The sequence below is a fragment of the Rhinolophus hipposideros genome (genome assembly GCF_964194185.1).
Source record: "Rhinolophus hipposideros genome assembly, chromosome: 1".
Classification (NCBI taxonomy): Eukaryota; Metazoa; Chordata; class Mammalia; order Chiroptera; family Rhinolophidae; genus Rhinolophus; species Rhinolophus hipposideros.
Genome location: NC_138047.1, coordinates 63,343,278 through 63,361,287, shown reverse-complemented (window position 1 = coordinate 63,361,287; position 18,010 = coordinate 63,343,278). Strand labels below are relative to the sequence as shown.

Below are 18,010 nucleotides of genomic sequence, written 5' to 3'. Positions count from 1 at the left end.
GTACCTTTACCATAAAAGGAGGAGTGTATGTGACAACCTGGGAAGAGAAATAATTGATATGAGATCACATACCACCACAGCCTTCTCTGAACTGATGTTATGGCCCCTCCCCTCTACATAATCTCCTCTGCTGAAACTGTTCCACCTTTTGGCTTGTCAGTACTGTTCAAAACACATCTATTATTTCTACACCACAAACATAGGTCATCCCAGGAATCTTCTCATTCACTTACACAAATGTTTTTTCCTCCCATGTTTTGTTGACAGAATGAAATGAAGATTATATTTCAACATTTTATTATTTTGTGCTAGAGATGTGGGGGGAAGAATTACATTTTTTACATAATCATTGAGATCAATATTGTATTATAGTTTCTTGGACATCACTCAGTTGCTCACATTTCTACATGTTCCTCTTAACTTTTTATTAGAAATAAGATACTGGACACCACTTAAAAAAATAATTATAACTTTAATAATTAGACAAATAGTGAAAACCTTGCCATGTTCCTGATTAATTTATGAGGATTAATTCCTTATAAATACACTTTAGAGTCAGCAGCACTATAAAATTTGAGGAGTAAGTATCTCTCTCCAGGGCTCAATTAGTGGAATAATACGCAGCTCTGCAAGGTGAGAGAAGAGCTCCAGTGTAATGGTCATCTTTCCTGAGGGAAGTGTGATGGCCTGAAGTTTTCTTTCACTATATGTACAAAAATTTATAAAGTTATGAAAAAAAAAGTTATATGACTATCCATACACTTATTAACATTTCAGTCCCAAATACTTTACTTTATAGAAATTGGTAGCATTAGCCTTTGTGAAATGAATTTACTTTTGCTTCTCCTGCTTTAACCCAAGGGCATTTATTTCCTTGAAGCCCTCTTAGTGTGGAAGTTCTCAAGTACTAGTGCCATATCAAATCATCAAGGGGAGAGCTTGTACTTAGAAATGAATTATCTGAAAAACTAAAATTTTATGCTGAAATGTTATGATTTACATTTTTTTTAATCTTAGCATCTAGCCTTCCAGTGCCATATCTCAGTTTGAAATGCCAAAGTTAAATGAATTTCTTAAAAAAAAAAGTGCGTGTGTAGCTCAGTTGACTCTCTTTGCGGATATAAAACTTTGTGCTTGTTCTGTAACCATTGGGCCAGCAATGGGATGTGCTTGGATGTTTTCACTAAGGAGCATTCATCAGAACAGCATATAGCTGCTCCAGTGTAGCCGACGTGATATGTAGTGCTGCTACCTAGAATTGGCTAATTCAGGACCCATAAAACATGTCAGCAGCTGCTTTTTTGAAGTACTGCTTCCATACAGGTAGATTATAAACCTTGTTAGATTGAATTGTATAAGGGAAGAGGTGTTTCTTTTGCTTATTATATCCCAGTGCCTCATATGGTGCTGAGATGTCAATAAATATTCAGTGAACAAAGGACTGAAATCCCAGATGTTTTTCCGATGTTGGTCGTGCACAGCTGAAGTCTGACCCAGTTCTCCAAGTGTCTGGGCCTCCACTTCACTTTGATTGGCTTCTAGTGGTGTTTCCTATGTTTGCACTTATACTCTACTCTACTCTACTCTACTCTACTCTACTCTACTCTACTCTACTCTACTCTACTAATTTTCCTATCCACAAGTCTTCATTCATCACCAGACTGAATATTCCTCGAGAGTGATTTCCCTGCCTTATACATCTTTGCATCATCAATGTCTACACAATGGCTTACATTATGTCTTGTAGACTTTTAGCAAGCTAGTCTTTCAACATTTTCAAGAAATATGCAAGTATCTCTTCCTTTTATACATTTGCTTTTTACTAGAGAAGGATGAGTCTGTGACCAAAGGTAAGTTGTGTTGAAACAGAAAAAAGGCCAAATTTGTAAAGCTCCTAGATCTGATATGGTGATGGGTGGATTTGTGCATTCATTCAGTCAGTATTTATTGAGTGCTCAGTGCCAGCTGGGTGCCAGGCACTATTCTTGGTGCTGAGGAAACAGCCATACAACAGACCCAAGTCCCTGTCTTTATGGATTTATTCCAATGAGGGAAATAGATCATAAGTAAAACATCTAGGAAAGGGAATACCAGTAATAGGGAGAGTTGACATTTTTCATAGGGTGAGTAGTCATTGCCATCATCGCTAAGAAGATAACTTTCGAGTAGAGACCTGTACAAAGAGAGATTGCCAGCTATGGGAACATCTGGAATGACACTGCAGGAAGAAGGAACAGCATATTAAGTCCAGTGGTCAGTTCTTAGTTCTCATGTGACTTATCCTCCATGGCAGCTCCCCCGACCCCCAACAACAAACACCTTTATGCATGAGCTAAGCTAGCAGGGAGGAGGATTTATTTGCCTTTCCGGGCCTTGGTTTTCCTCAGCTAGAATTCCAGCTCCTTGCCCTGTAGCACAGAGCCATCTGCTCGGCCACGCTGGCCTGGTCCTGAAGTGATGCCAGCAGGAAGCCTGCTAGGACCGCTCCTCTAGAAGACTGCTGGTTTGGGCATTCTTTCTCCTCTCGTCATGTTGCTTCTGAATTTTGTTTGATCGTTTTGTGTTTAAAATCTCTTCCTCCTCAGGAGTCAGTTTGGACCCCTTCTTGCGGCCCAGGGGCAGTGCATAGTGGGTCTTGTACCACTGTCAGTTCCGCGTGATGTCAATGGCACCCACGCAATGCTTCACCAGGGTCTCGGTGCGGATCAGTTCACGGTTGGATGCACTGTAGATGTCGACAAGCTTTGTTTCGGGTGTATAACACTCGGAGCCCCAGGACAAGTTCCCCACGTCCAGCCTTGAGGCAAAGTACTTCCTGCTGCCTCCCCACACGCAGACTATTTGTACGCGGTGGGGGCCAATCTTAGTGTTGGCAGCAGGGCGTCCCCGCTCATATTTTCGCTTCTTGTGTTAGGACTTTCTCTTGCCCCAAGTAGTGTGGTGCTTGTGCCAGTTGTCCTGAGAGATGCCCATGGCTTGGCGCCAGCTGGGAAGAGAAAATGGAGAGTCACGCTCCCCGTCCTTCCTAGCCCTCGATGCCATAGATCACTGCTACCACAGCACGCATTCCCAGGTTTCCTTTTGTCTTACTGATGGCTTCTTTGCTGGTTTCTCCTTCTTGTGAGTGCTCTATAGCTCATTCATCATAATTCTTTTCTTCTCTCTCACTTCCTATATCAGCTCATTCAATCATGGGACTAAATACACATAAATACATCTAAATTTATATTTCCAACCCTGACTTCTCTGACAACTCTGTCCAGATTTGTATATCTAATTGCTTACTTGACATCTCATCTATACTCATCCCAAATTTAATATGTCCAAAATCAAACTTTTATTCTCAGCCCCACTTCCCATATCTTCGTTCATCTTAATCTTTGCCATCTCTGTAAATGGCATCATTATTCATATAGTTGTTCAAGCTAAAACTCGGGAGCTTTTCACAGCTCTTTTTTCATTCACATTGCACAGAAAATTTATTGAATTTAAATATTCATATGTTGAAAAATGAACCAAGGTCTCTCTTCTGAGCTTCCATAGCACTGTTTACAGCTGTATCACAGCACTTAAAAAACTGTTTTAATTGGAAATAATTTTTCTCATTTATTAGGCTGTGAGTCCCTAGAAGGAAAAGACCATTAATGTTCATCTTTGATTTATCAATGTTGAGAAAATGCCTGGGCACACAGGGGTGCTTCATGAAAGTGTATTGAATGAATTAATGATTGCTTAGTCTTATTGTTCCCTAAAGAAGCAATTCAGGTAATCTCTGGTATCTCCCCAAAGCATTAGGCTAGTAGCATTGTTATGATTAATTATCTTGCACTGGGTAAAATGCAGCCCGTTTCTGTTTTAGAAAATAGTTGAATGATATTCTGAAACCACACGAAATTAGACTACATTTTTTAATAGTGAAAAGCATGCACTTTCCCATGTGACATAAATGCGGAATTTAAGACAACAAATGCAGAGTTTAGAATTTTAGATTTAGCGTTTGACATTGGTGTTCATCTAGTCCAATGCCTTATTTTATACATGAGGAAGTTGAGTGCCACGGCTCAGGAGATAACAAAACTAGAGCTAGAGGTGGGATACCTGGAATGCAGTCCAGTTCTTTCCTCACTGGTGGTGTCATTCTTCCATAGCTTACAGTTTCCTTGACTTGTTTATCATGTCTCCAGTGGTAAACTGAGAAGACTGTATGTATCCAATCTCTTCATTCTTTCGTATTTCCTCCTGTTAGATTTTCTTTTCCATATATTTAGAAGCCTCAGTGATCCAGTTGAGTGATTCACACTTTTATTACAAGAATATGAATAATGCAGACACATTAGATCATATTTTTAGACAAATTCCAGACTATAGCTTAGTTCTAGATATCACCAACCTCATTGAAGACCACCCTTAACTTGAATCATAACTGGTAGTGATTAGTTATTTTAAAAAATGCATTAGGCATATTTATACAGTAGTGTGCAATTTATAGATTAATGGAAATAATTTTAATGTAAGCATTTAAACAATGAAAGTTGCATTATGCCTTTATTATTTAGGTATAATAAAGTTAACTTGACTCTCCTGAGCTTTTTAGAACACCTGATGTTTGGAAATGTAGATTAAACCATTATGCATGACTTTTCTAAAAGGATGGCAGCTGTGTTTTCTGTTTGGTGATGAATATTCTTAAGATTATCATAAAAAAGGGCAAGAATATATTTAGATTGCATGCAGAGTTTATATGGCCCATTTCTTGGTTAAAAAAAGAGCAAAATTCAAAAAGTTTATGGATAAGAATTTTGATAGAAATAGTTCATAATTAATAGATATTTAGAAAATTGAAAACAAGAATCACCTTTAATACAATTGCAGGGCTTCTATTTAACTTTTGTCAAATAGAGACAACACTTTGAAAAGTTTTTGTTCATTGATTATAAAGGGAAATTCTGGATTTATTGGTCTATGATTCTAGAAAATGTATTTTGCTATTTTACACTTTCCTTGATGATCATTCCTGTCCAGCTAGATAAATGCTCCTCCTTTTTCCTGTTATAACACCTGGAGCAAATCATACTACTTTCTTCATTGAATTCAAAATGGTGTGTTTATATTCTAGTCTTTCCTGGATGCAACTTAAGGCCCCTGAAGGCAGATCTGCTTCTCTATTTCTGTCAACTGCATTCTACCAAACAGGCTCTAACTTGTTCTCTCTCCATCAGTTTCCAAATCTTGTTGGTTCAGCCTTTAAATTGCTTTCCCATTAGTCTTGGCAGACACCGAAAAGTGTCAACAAATCAGCAGCCTTACTCTGCGTAAGGCTTTTCTTAGGTGTGGAGATGGAAGGGGGAGTAAATTTCAGAGATGATGACCTTCCTTCCCACCTCACACCCCGTGTAACCTGCAGAATTCCACACCACTCTCATTCAGCACACCCTTGAGATTAAGAGCAAAAACTCGAGAGCCAGCCTCCCTGAATTTGAATCTCTGCTGCACCGTTTACTAGCTCTGCCACTTATTAGCTGTGTGAGCTTGGGCAAGTTTCTTCACTTTTCTCTGCCCCAGTTCCCTCATCTGTAAAATGGGGATAATAATAGAACTTACCTCATATGGTTGCTGTGAGAATAAAATTAAATGAGTGTGTGTGTGTGTGTGTATGTGTGTGTGTGTGTGTGTATGCTTGGAAGAGAGACTGGAACAGAGTGAGCACTACATGTGTTAGTTGTTATAATTATCATTTATGACTATTCAGTAACACTGCCTCTAGTCAGTGACAGGAGAGAGCAATAACAGAATCTCTGTGGGAATAAGGTGGTAAGACCACCTCCCCACAACCCTTTATGAGAGACACTGATCTAGGCTAGAAAGCTATTGCTGCCCCAGGCACTGGACAGGTCAGCTTTAGATCCGAAGAGTATGAAGCAATCCACTTCTAATCTACTGCTATATAATATAGATCAAGGGATACAAACTGACAATTGGCAGTGATTTGGTTTGTTGGCCCATACAGTTCTTTAACAGTAGACATAACTATACAGATATTAGGCTTCTCTGCAATTCATTAATGAAATGACATTGAACTTACGTGACTTCAAATAAGTAAATCTCCTTGAGTTTAAGTAAGGAAACCTCGAGAAAATCTCACAAGTATTTTTAGAAGATGCACATTTTGTTGGAGAATATCCTTTAAAAGCAAGAGTCCATGATTTTGATTAAAAATAGCATCTCACTGGCTTCCTTTAATGCATTCATTCCCACCTGCCAACTTAAATATCTACAAAAAAACAGGAAAACACAAAATATCACCACAGAAACAAAAATAAGGACTGACAATGTACTCTTGCTACATTTCATGGGACTTTCCATTGCAAGGCCATGGAAACAAGACTGAAAAAAAGGAACAGTCTCTATGGCAAGAAAGAAAAAAAGTGACTAGGGGATTGGGGGGGATGAACACACAATGCAATGCATAGATGGTGTACTATAGAAATGTACACTTGAAACCTGTGTAATGTTACTCACCAGTGTCACCCAAATAAATTTAATTAAAATGTTTTTAAAAAAGAGAAAAGAAAAAAACTTGCTCTTGTGAAAGTAGGTGTGAAGACCCTTAGTTTTTTTGTCACTTCATACCCTGGCAAAAATAAAGACCTACCGACTCAAAAACTGGATGCTGCTATTCAAGGAACTTCTCACTGTAGATCATAGTTTGTTAAGGGCTCAAAATCACGTATGAGGCATGTGGTATTATTCCTATCATCTAGATGAGAAAACAGAGGCACAGAGTACTGTGGAAGACACATTTGAGAAGCACTGCTAAAACGCAAAGGGATGGTGAAATGATAGTGCAGCTGATCGATATGGAAACCAGGGAACATAACTCCACCCAACCATGGAACAGAAATCATTCAGAGATTCCTGAGCACAACTGAAGGAAAAACAATAACCTTCCTGAGGTAGTAAAGGGACTGAGCATGCACAGCTCTTTACTAAAAGGAGAGACAGATAAGCAAAGTTGCTAGAGGCATGCTTTATATATTCAAGTTCCTCCTCTACCACAGGCTGGGTGACTTTGGGTGACTTACTTAACCTTTCTAAGCCTCCAGTTTCTTCATTTGTAAAATGAAGAGGATGATGAAAGTATGTTCCTCATAAGATTTTTATGAGGATTAAGTGAATCTTTCATGGAAAGTAGTTCATAAAATTGTGACATATAGTAAGTGCCCAATAAGTGATAGCTCTTTTATTGTTATTGAATGGGTGAAAAGAAAAGGGAGGAGAATTCATAGTGTGATAATTTGGGGAATTCTGGTTAATTGAGTTTGTTTACTGCATGTCTTTTCATAGCCTTTAATGTGCTTACCTGGATTGTAAAACTTCAAGGGCTGGGGGATGTTCCCAGATTTATCTGACCACAGAAAATTTATCCCCCTCTTTTCTTCATGAAGTATAAAATCTCATGGGACATTGGTGTACTACAGACCACAGTCCGGGAAATATTCTTTATTTCATACAAGTTGTACACAAGAATAGGAAAACATGTGAAAACATCTTTTATTGATGACTTGCACTGCAGGAAACTAACCATCAAATGGCTTCTTAGCTTTATAAAGCATCATGAATGCACTTCTTTCTCCACTGTACAAGACCATGTATCTCGGCACTCAAACCTTATGATCACTCACCCTTGTCAACATCATCTCCTTAAACATTGAGAGTTTCTTTGGTACCTTCACAGAATGTTATGAAAAATGAGTTAAAATTGGCATGGCCCCAGCCTTCTGGGTGATTTATTTTAGTTTACCATATTATGTGAGTAATTCCTTCAAAGTGTTTGTAGTTCATTGTCTGCTATCATGTCATAAGGACACTATTCTCTTGTGTGTTGGAAATTCATTTCTCTAGTGCACCCTACTTTGGTATCAGAGTGATACTGAATCAACATAAAAAAACCCCACATTATTCAGAAGTGTTGTTTTATTTGCTTCCCCCAGCATAGCTGGTAGCTTACATTGATCAGTTTTTGTTTTATTTAATGTTTCTGTGTCTGATGGCATATCCTACATGGCTTTTCAGAACTGGGCATGGGTTTATTCAGAGGGAAGTTAACTAGCTTTTATAGGAATCATTCTCACTGTACCCCATTACTACTAAGCTGTGTGTGTGTATAATACATATAAATATTATAATTACATATATATATGTTATATGTAAGACATCATACATATAATATTACATATATGTATTATATATTATTATATGTATTATATATAATATTATAGATTATTATATATAGGGGAAATACAATTAAAAATAAAATCTGCCATCCCAGTGAATACTCTCTCTATAGAAAAGAATGAAAGTTTTATTGTTGAATAAGCATTAAATTAGCCTGAGATGCATATCACAGGCAATCTATTAAGGAGATGGCAAAGGATGAAAAAAAGCTCACACTTTAATATAGTTAGGCAGATACAATCCATGACATATATGTTAATTGTCTTTATCAAAGGAAAAATAAAACTTCTTGTATCCTTATGGCAAGCAGGAAGTAACTTTATGAAGCCAGACACTTAGGTTTAATTCCTACAGAGACTGGGGACAGAGTGCCACCCATTCTTTTAGAAATTCACATTTCAAAGAAGTGGCTCTGAGGTCTCCCAGAAATAAATTCCTGGAATGAAGAAATGGCATGAGGCTTCTTAAGCTTTTAAAAAGATTTATATACATCTCAAAGAAATAGAAAACATTTAAAATTTCAAGTTTCCTAAGGAAAATCCTAAGGGAAGGAGAGGAGTACTCTTCCCTCTGGTACTAAGATAAATTTAAAATAAAGTGTTTTTGTTTTTTTTTATTAGTTTCAGGTGCACAAGACAAGGTAATACTTAGATGTTTATCATTTATATCCCTCACACCGTGAACCCCCCCTCCCCCATTTCCCCATCCACTATCCCTCTGACATCGCACCCAGCCATCACATTATGTATATAAAATTATAGTTGGCATTCATTATTGTTCAGCTTCAGGTGTATAGTACGTTGATCAAGCATCTACATCTTCCCTGACGTGGTCTCCCAATAAAGTGTTTTTATAGGTCTGTATTTATCCAGGCAATTTCCCATTTTTGTTACAATTTTACAGTTGCATCACAGTTTCTTAATTATCTCCATTGCCGTTTCTACTTTTAATGAGCAGTTGTGTAAATATACAGCAAGTCCAAGAAAGCATCAGAATTGCAGTAGGATCAATTAAAAAATTAACACAGTATTTGTCTTGAGGGAATATCTTTAAACATATTATACCCATGGAATAATTTTTGATTAAAATCCTTGATCAGCAATGCACAACATACTCGTTAAATTCACAAACTGTTATGGAGACTTTTTCTTGCGCTTTCAAATTAACTATTTGAGTATTATTTTGTAGTTTCTTGTGAAATTTTACCTAATCTGAGCCCAAGGAGTAGTTTAATTTCGTAATCTGATAATCTAAGTTATTAACTGAGTTTTTCTTGTGAGGCCAAGTAAATTTCTCCTGAGTTTTTATCAATTAATATTGAATTTATGTGGTAATCTAGGCCTTTCAGTAGTTATTCCATCTTCCCAAAGAGTTTGTTCCACATGCACAACACAAAGATACCATGGCCATTCTCTAGTACCAAAGTCTTTGAGGCACCCATCGATGGGTGCAGATTGAACTTTCAGTGTTTAACATGCATACAATGTGTTGTCTTGAGAACAAACCCAAACTAGGAGCCGTGTTTTACACCACTCCAATCAATAGTTATATTGTTACAACAGGCAGTCAAATCCCCATTAATAACAGGAGTCCACCTTTATTTATTATTTATACTAAGACTGGAGAGGACTTGCATGATGGGCAGTTGGGACATGGTTGAGAGACTGTGTGTGCCTTTCCTCAAGGAGCTTACATTCCAGTGGGATTTCCTTTACTCAGCAAACTTCATTCCTTTTCAGCCAAAGTGTGATTTGAGGACCACATTTTCAGAAGGAAGACTCAGGGATACCTCTCCTCCCAGACTTTAGGAACTGAGTCACTGGATAGCATTATCAGAGGGGCACTCATACAGCATGTGTGTGGTTGGCTGCAAATGATAGAACCTAGCATTTATTAACTTGATAGCACAGGGATTTGCACAGGGACATATGATGGTTCAGAGCACAGGGATTTGTTGGAAGGACACATGATGGTCCATAGAACAGCAGGAGCACTGGAAATCCAAGGTGGGAAGATGGCCAGGAAACAAAAAGGAAGGCAGTCGAGAGCACAGCCTGATTTTTCCCCTGGGGAGAGATTGGCTAGAATGTTGGGGCTGGGAACTTTCTGCCTGCTTGAATCACATTAAAAATTCCAGTAATATCAGCTTCATTACAGCAAGGGAATGAAGAGAGGGAAACAGATATTTCATTTTGCTTTCTAGAGTGGGAAACATTACTCTGCCTCCAAATTATTTTGATATTTCTGTCAAATGGTGCTCACTTTATGCACACACTGTTCGAGGTGTTTTGCATATATCAGTTTACTCATTCTTACAACACTATGTGGCAGATGTTCTTCTTCCCATTTGTACAACAAAGAAACGGGGCTCAAGAAGTTTATTTGCCCTAAATCACATTGTAAATGGCAGACTCTGAAGCGAGGCACTCAGGTTGCAGAATGTGTGCTTTCTCCATATCACTTAGTCTCGCCAAAGATGAGTGAGTGTTCAGAGGTTTAGTGTGAAAAACAGAAAGAAAAACAAGGAGAAAATGACATGTCAGCAAACAACAAATCAACTATCAGATATTTTTTGATGTTAAAATATGTAATATCTGTTTTATCTATATTTTATGTTTGTAAATTTATGTATTTTTTTTCACTTGTAGTTTTGATGTAATGTTAGATTTACAGAAGGTTTACCAAGAAGTACAGTTTCCATATATAGTCTTTATTCAGTTTCCTCTAGGGTAACACTTCCCATAACCATGGTACAATGAGCAAAATGAAGAAATTAACATCGATACATCACTATTAATAAACTACAGACTTGAATCACATTTCCCAGTTCTTCCACTAATGTCCTTTCTCTATTCCAAGATCCATTCCAGGATCCTTACCACGTCTCTGCAATCACCTTCAATCTGTGTAGTTTTCTTTGTCTTTCTTTGTCTCCTGTGACTTTGATACTTTGGATGAATAATGGTCAAATATTTTGTAGAACATTCTTTAGTTTGAGCTTATCTAATGTTTTCTTATGATTTGATTGAGGTTATGAGTTTGGAAGAAGAATGCCCAGGGCATTCTATCAGGGAGTATATAATATGTCAATATGTCATATTATTAGTGATGTTAACATTGATCAGTTGATTAATGTGGCTATGTTTTATTTTTTAATTATAATTTTTTTTAAAAAGTAAGCTAATATTTCCAATATTTAGTAAATTTTATTTTTAAACAGCCGGTTTTGTTATATTGCAAAATATCTAACGTATGGATTCCTGAACCATATATAAGTCGCTCTTGCCTTTCAGTGACTAAGTTTCTGTGCTTTAGAGTATAATCTGTTCCCTAAACCACACACAACTAAGTGTTCCATCTGATGTTTAATAAACTTAGTGAAAGATGAGCCGGCCACTATGTCCCTATTTTGGCGTAGACACTATCGCCAAAGGCAATCTTTGTTCTGATACAAAATGTAGTGTCACACTGGGAGTTAGTGAATTATCGCCAATGCTGTCAATTTAATGAGTATCCAGGCCATTCCTTTTGCTGTTCTTGAAAGCTACATTTGTTAGTAAGGCCTTCGGGCCAATTTGGCTATTAACCTAGGCTTTGTGATACTTTGTACAGCTCATTTAAACGAATCCTCCATATGTAAAACTGTACATCTGTCTTTTGATATGAGTAAATCATATGCCAAAGTGATGATGTCGACAAATTATTATTAAAGAAGACCACTTGGCAATTGTCCTTGTGTAAGCTGATGATCTTTTATACTTTGTATGTTTTGATTTTAACTGAAGTACGTATTTAAAAAAAAAACAACATCATTATTTTATATTTATGTGTTTCATATATATTAAGTATGATTTGTTATTTTTATTATTATTTAAACTCTTTGCCCCTTATACTAGAGAACCAACTAGAGAGTTCATACTCTCCTTAATTTTTTGCAACCTTAGGAGTAATATTACATGTTGTTTGTGTGTGTTTGTTTGTTTCCTCTTAAAAAATAATTAGTAACATCTGCTCTAGGGCCCCAACAGACAGTGAAAATTTTTAATGTTTGGTAAACCATTTGTTAATGAGGTTAAATTTCGATGGGTGATAGCGAAGGTATGGCTAAAGGTAGGAAAATAAAAAATTACCTATTCATGATAAGCCAGTGTTTAGTTCTAGCAGTGCTCTTATATTTATTGACTTGGAACATGGTAATGCTGGTTATTTAACATCCCATCTTATGTTCTTTGCTTTTGCAAAAAGAACTTAGCAATTTTTAAAAAGTTACCTTCTGCTTAGCCATCGTCACACAATCATTAGTTTTTATGTCAACGCTTAGGCACTTTAAAAAGCATCTTAGTATTAAATTTAAGTTTGTTATATGATTTCTTTTAAACAATTAGTATGGAATCCTGGAACCCTGTATTAATAAATAAATCTTAGCGTTAATATATAAGAAATCATAACAAACAAAAAACTCAGTCTACGTCCCAGAATATATTACATGTCTACAAACAATTGTTTTCTATTTTCTTTTTTTTTTTTTCCCCCCCATTTGTTTTAAGGTGGGTGATGGGGAAGTGAGAAAAGCAGTTTGGCAGCATAGAGCAGGACACAAAATATTTCTAGAAATCCTTTTTGGTTTCTGGACAGAGTAAAGAGCCCTCACTCAGAGAAAGCATGCAGTAGTGCTGTGTTGGAGCTGGCTTGTACCAGCTTGCAAGAAACAATTGTTAAATTTTAAGGAATGTTGTCACCTCGTTATTAAACACAGCCATTATTAAAAATTAAGTTGATTAAATTGTATAAACTCACAATTAAATGCATACTATTAAAAACAGTGATAATAAAAACTCAAGAGTCATCATTTCTTAATTTTTTGTTTGTTTTGTTTTAAGGAGGGCTCAGCTCATAGTGGCCCATGCGGGGATCGAACAAGCAATCTTGGTGTTACAAGCACCACACTCTAATCAACTGAGCTAACTGGCCAGTCTCTAAATGTTTTAAATTACACTTTACTATTGTTATGATTTTATTCATACTCTTGTGGTTATTTATGTTTGTTGTATCTGTGTCATTGAAATACTCTGTAATGGTGTGCCACTGTGTGTCTCTTTCCAACTCTGTGTGCAGGGACTTCACATCAGTAGTTTAATGAGCTAATAATTAACACTATGAATATGTATTTTCTTGAAGAAAATAAAAGTAAATATGATAGGATACCATGCAATTTGAAATCACTATTCTATCTTTTTTTTTTGGTCATACTATACTAATATATACCTCAGGGTATTCTCTCTGCCTGAAATCCATTTCCATGCAATATACATTTGGCTGTCTTTTTTCTCATCAAAATTTATATGTCATAGCTTCAGGGAAACCTTTTCTGATTATCGTATCTAAAATTGCCTACCCTGTCCTGCTCACTCCCTGACTTGACATGTCTGCCTTCCATCACATTGCCTTCCTTCATTTTCATCGTAGCACTAATTACTCTCTGAAAGCATGTAATTTATTTGTTTATATGTTGAGTCTTTCTCCCTTACTGTAACATAAGCTCCTGGGAGGGAGGAATCTTTTATGATCTTTTTATTTCTGGTTTTTCAATGCATAAAACAGGGTTAGGCACACTGTAGATAACCAGTACATTTTTATTTTAAAAAATTGACTCATTAATAATATTTGAATAGACTATGTCAGTGAAAGGCTTCTAAATTCAAAGGGGCTGAGAAATAAAGTAATATTTGAATATGAGATAAAATGAAGTTAGTCAAAGTAGTACTACTTGGAAAAGAGGCTCTAAGATGCTGAGGTAAGCTATTCTAATTAAAACACTATTATTGTTGTGGGGTTTTTTTGTTTTTGTTTTTGTTTTGTTTTTGGGGGTGCCATTTATAAATAAAGACATTGAACTTTTGTTAAGTTTCTTGGAGGTTAGAATTTGGAAGTAGATTATGTCAAAATTTTAGTTATAAGTGGGATTTGTAAATTGCATTAATTGTGCTGTACTCATCTGTGAAATAAAGCTTCTAAAGCAACACGAATTATATAAATGAGGGAGAAGACTTTATTTTAAGTATCTGCAGCATATTCAGATTTTTTGTGGCACTTCTCCAGCTACAGAAGCTAACTGTCAAGGACTACTTTCTTTCCCAGAAGACTTTTGCAGAGGAGAGGTGAGGTGCAATTCTATTCCAAGCAAAACTTTGTACAATATGAGCAAATAAAATGTAAAAGAGCATTTTTAGTGATTTTGATGAAGGTAGCTATTTCTAATATTTAAGAGCCTAGTCAAGTTTATCGTTGTCTTTTTAAAAGTGTGATTTGGAGATGGATAGATTATCTGTAATCTGTAGAATACTGGAATGTGCAGTTCATGAATTGAAGAATAAAGGGTATAAAGGATATTGCTTAAGAGGAGCAATATGAGGATTGGCAAGTATTTGGAGAAAGCACTTTTATTTATTATCTCATTCATTTATTTCACACATAGTTTTTAAGCAGTAATTATGTGTCAGGCATTGTTTTAGTTGCTAGGAATACAATGAAAAGAATACTTTTCATCCTTGAACAGTCTCATTGGGGAATGAAAACAAGTTAACAGGCTAATGCAACACAGTGGGATAACTGGTAGGAAGAGGAAATTCAAGGCCCTCTAAGATCACATGAGAGACAACTAGTCCATATTTTGAAGTTTGAAAAGTTGATTACATGATCACGATTAGCCTTGTGGATTAAAAGTTCTGACTGGTATGTAATGAATGAATTGGAGACAGTGGTGTATTAACAAATGTTTAAAACTGGCTCTTCAGGGGAACAAAAAACCATGACTTGTGGTATTTGCCCATTTCTGTGGTGTAAATATTTCCACTGTGCTGATTTAAAGCTACCAATATGGTGTTGCTTAGCGTGAAAGATGAAAAGAGATGGCCATGGTTTACTCTAGAGAGCAGATATGAATAGGTTCTCTAGTGAGATGACACAAGCACATCTCTGGTTGGAGAGCACAAAGTGGAGGCTTAGAGACCAGTTAGAGGCCACTTTATCAAACCAGGGAAGAGATCATGTGGTAGAAACTAAGATGGTGAGATTTGAGAAATTTACAGAGATATTTAGGGGAAAAAGAAGCAGTTTAGAATTAAGACCATAGACTCAGAGTCAGACATGGTCTAAATCGTGGTGCTGCCTCTTCCCTAACACTGTACTGCTGGGCTCTTTTAGCCTTTCTGGATTTCAGTGTCCCATTTATAAATCGGTGATGATAGTACCAGACAATTAGGATTAAGAGGAATAAAGTAGCTAATATGTATGAAACGCTTCAACCAGTAAATGTAATCTTCAATCAATAAATGTTATCGTTAGCAATAGAGAGGAGATTAATGATTAGTATGATGGTGAGTGGGCAAAGAAGAAATAGGAGTCCAGATTGACTGTGATTTTCTAGCCTATCTAAACAGGTAGATAGAGGCATACGTTTTATAGTCTTCCCAGTGGACTAGTAAGCATGGAAACAGAATTGGGTCTGTGATGAAGAGCTGAGGAAGTATAGATGGAGAGCATGCTAGGAGTTTGAAAACCTGGGTACATGTAGGATTATCTGGGGGCTTAAAAAATACAAATCCTAGGTTTTACTGGTCAAGATGGCAGAAGTAAACCCTGTGCTCACCACCTCTCATGATCACACCAAAATTCGATCCTCTGTCTCATCTATTCTGTGGGTGATTATATCTAGTGCATTCTTCATTTCAGTTATTGTATTCTTCAGTTCTGACTGGTTCTGTTTTATGGTTTCTATGTCCCTTTTTATTCTTGCTATCTCTGTTGAAGTTCTCACTAAGTTCCTTTAGCCATTCCTTTAACCATTGGTTTTGATGGAAAGTGCCAAATTGTGCTCTGGTATTAATTTTCCTTTTATTCTTATTAATAACTGAACTCCCTGAATTTTAACTAGGCATGTGGACTCCTTGTAGTTAAATGTAGTTATGTGACTATGTTTGGACCAATGGGATGTGAATGGAAGGATGTCCACATCTTCCGGGAAGGATAAAGTGGCTTGCAAGGATTGCCCTTTCTCCTTCCACCTGGCTGGACACTGACTAAAATGACAGCTCATCTTGGGCACCACATGTTTTCATCATGTGAGGGCATGAGACAACCTGTCAGTTTGGGTTGTCTTCCTGAGCAGAACCTAGTCTGCTTGCCAATTTGTCTCTACATGTTATATCAGAAGCAAATAATCATTTATCTTATTTAAGTACTGGGTTTTAGGGTCTCCTTGTTATAGTAGTTTAGACTGTACCCTGACTACTACAAACAGATTCTATACTCTTTGTGAATGAGGAGATGAATTTATTTTCTGAGAATTAGGAGTTGGTGAGAAAGGGCTTACAATTTGAAAAGAGTGAGATTGGTTTGAAATAATTAATGGGTGGAGGGTAGAGATAGTTACTAGGAAAATATAGAAATATTGTCTGGTAATTTTAAGGAACTAGAATATCATTGATCATAGAAAAAAAACATAATTTAAACATGAATTAAATAAATTCAATAAGACAAAAATTCTAACAAATTGTTTTAATGTAGGCTACAAATTTCTGTCATTTTTCTGTCAATTTTTGTTCACACTTCTCAGACTTACAGTTAAAAAACATTTCATGACAGTAGAGATGAAAAGTATATATTTAATGTTATAATACTTTTAAGCAACCTATACCTATATCGCTTATAGACTTGCATGACATCAAAGAACTCAAACAGGCTTTGAGTACTAGCTATATTATTAACCAATCACATGTGAATAAAGTGCTAAGAACACTAAATATAAATAAGGTGGAAAATGCTTTAATTTTATCATGGGAAGATTCCTGAAGGAGATGGCTTTTTAATTAAATCTCAAAATTCATATATCTTTACACCTTGGAAACTAGTGTATATATTGATTTTACACTTCTACTCTCATACATCTTTTCTAGAGGTAGTGAAACCATATTTGATTTTAGGATCTTTTAGCCCAGGCACATGTAGCGCTATAGTGGTCTTTCATAAGATGATGAAACTCTCTCTGGTATTTACTGTCCTTTGGGTCTTGCGCATTTGATAAAATGTGGTTTTAAGTGTGATGCTGCCAATATAGATCATGTAGAATTAAGTATTTGGAGTCACTCATTAGAAGTAGACTATCATTTCCTTGTCACAGATTTCACTTTTATCTTATCTGAAACATTATGTAGATTATTTTAAGTTGTGGCTTTTATATTCTAGCAAGGGAACACCTAGTGGCCCTATGCTTTATACAAAATCATCTTGAATCTTGTTCCTTAAGATAGGGAGATACAGGTTTTTATATTTTTTCTTATGTACCAGGCAGTGTAATTGGAAATGAGTCTTTAAGAATTCATGATCAGAATTGCATATTTGTCCCGTGAAAAAACTGGCACATATTTATCCAGTGACTGAACAAAATTGTTATCATAGATTTAATTTTGTTTTCATCAAGATCCTTCATTTTGTTAAAGTGGAGAAACTTTATAAAGCTAGTGAAAGCAGTTTTGAAGATGAGTAAGGTGTGTTTGTATATGTAGAGCCTTAAATGTAAAGCTTGGTGTTCACTGCGGAAATGTTTTAATTTGGGATGCAGTGCCCTGAGCCAAATTCCTTATTATCCTCAATTTAATTGAGAAAATTGCTTACCCTCAGCCTTTCTGTCAAGTTTGATTGACAGATAACTACTAGCTGGAGGTACACTGGAAGGCTGAGTAACTTAAAATATCTTGAGATTTTCTGAAGAGAGCTG

General features: G+C 36.3%; 1 protein-coding gene and 1 pseudogene across 14 annotated transcripts in view; one reads left to right on the top strand and one right to left on the bottom strand.

Moving 5' to 3' along the window:
- MAPK10 (mitogen-activated protein kinase 10) overlaps positions 1–18,010 on the top strand; it is a 296,217-nt gene that overhangs the window by 56,671 nt on the left and 221,536 nt on the right. The window lies entirely within an intron of this gene.
- On the bottom strand, positions 2,355–2,973 carry LOC308498191 (small ribosomal subunit protein eS8-like; annotated as a pseudogene). The gene has a single exon. The product of its transcript is annotated as a small ribosomal subunit protein eS8-like (transcript).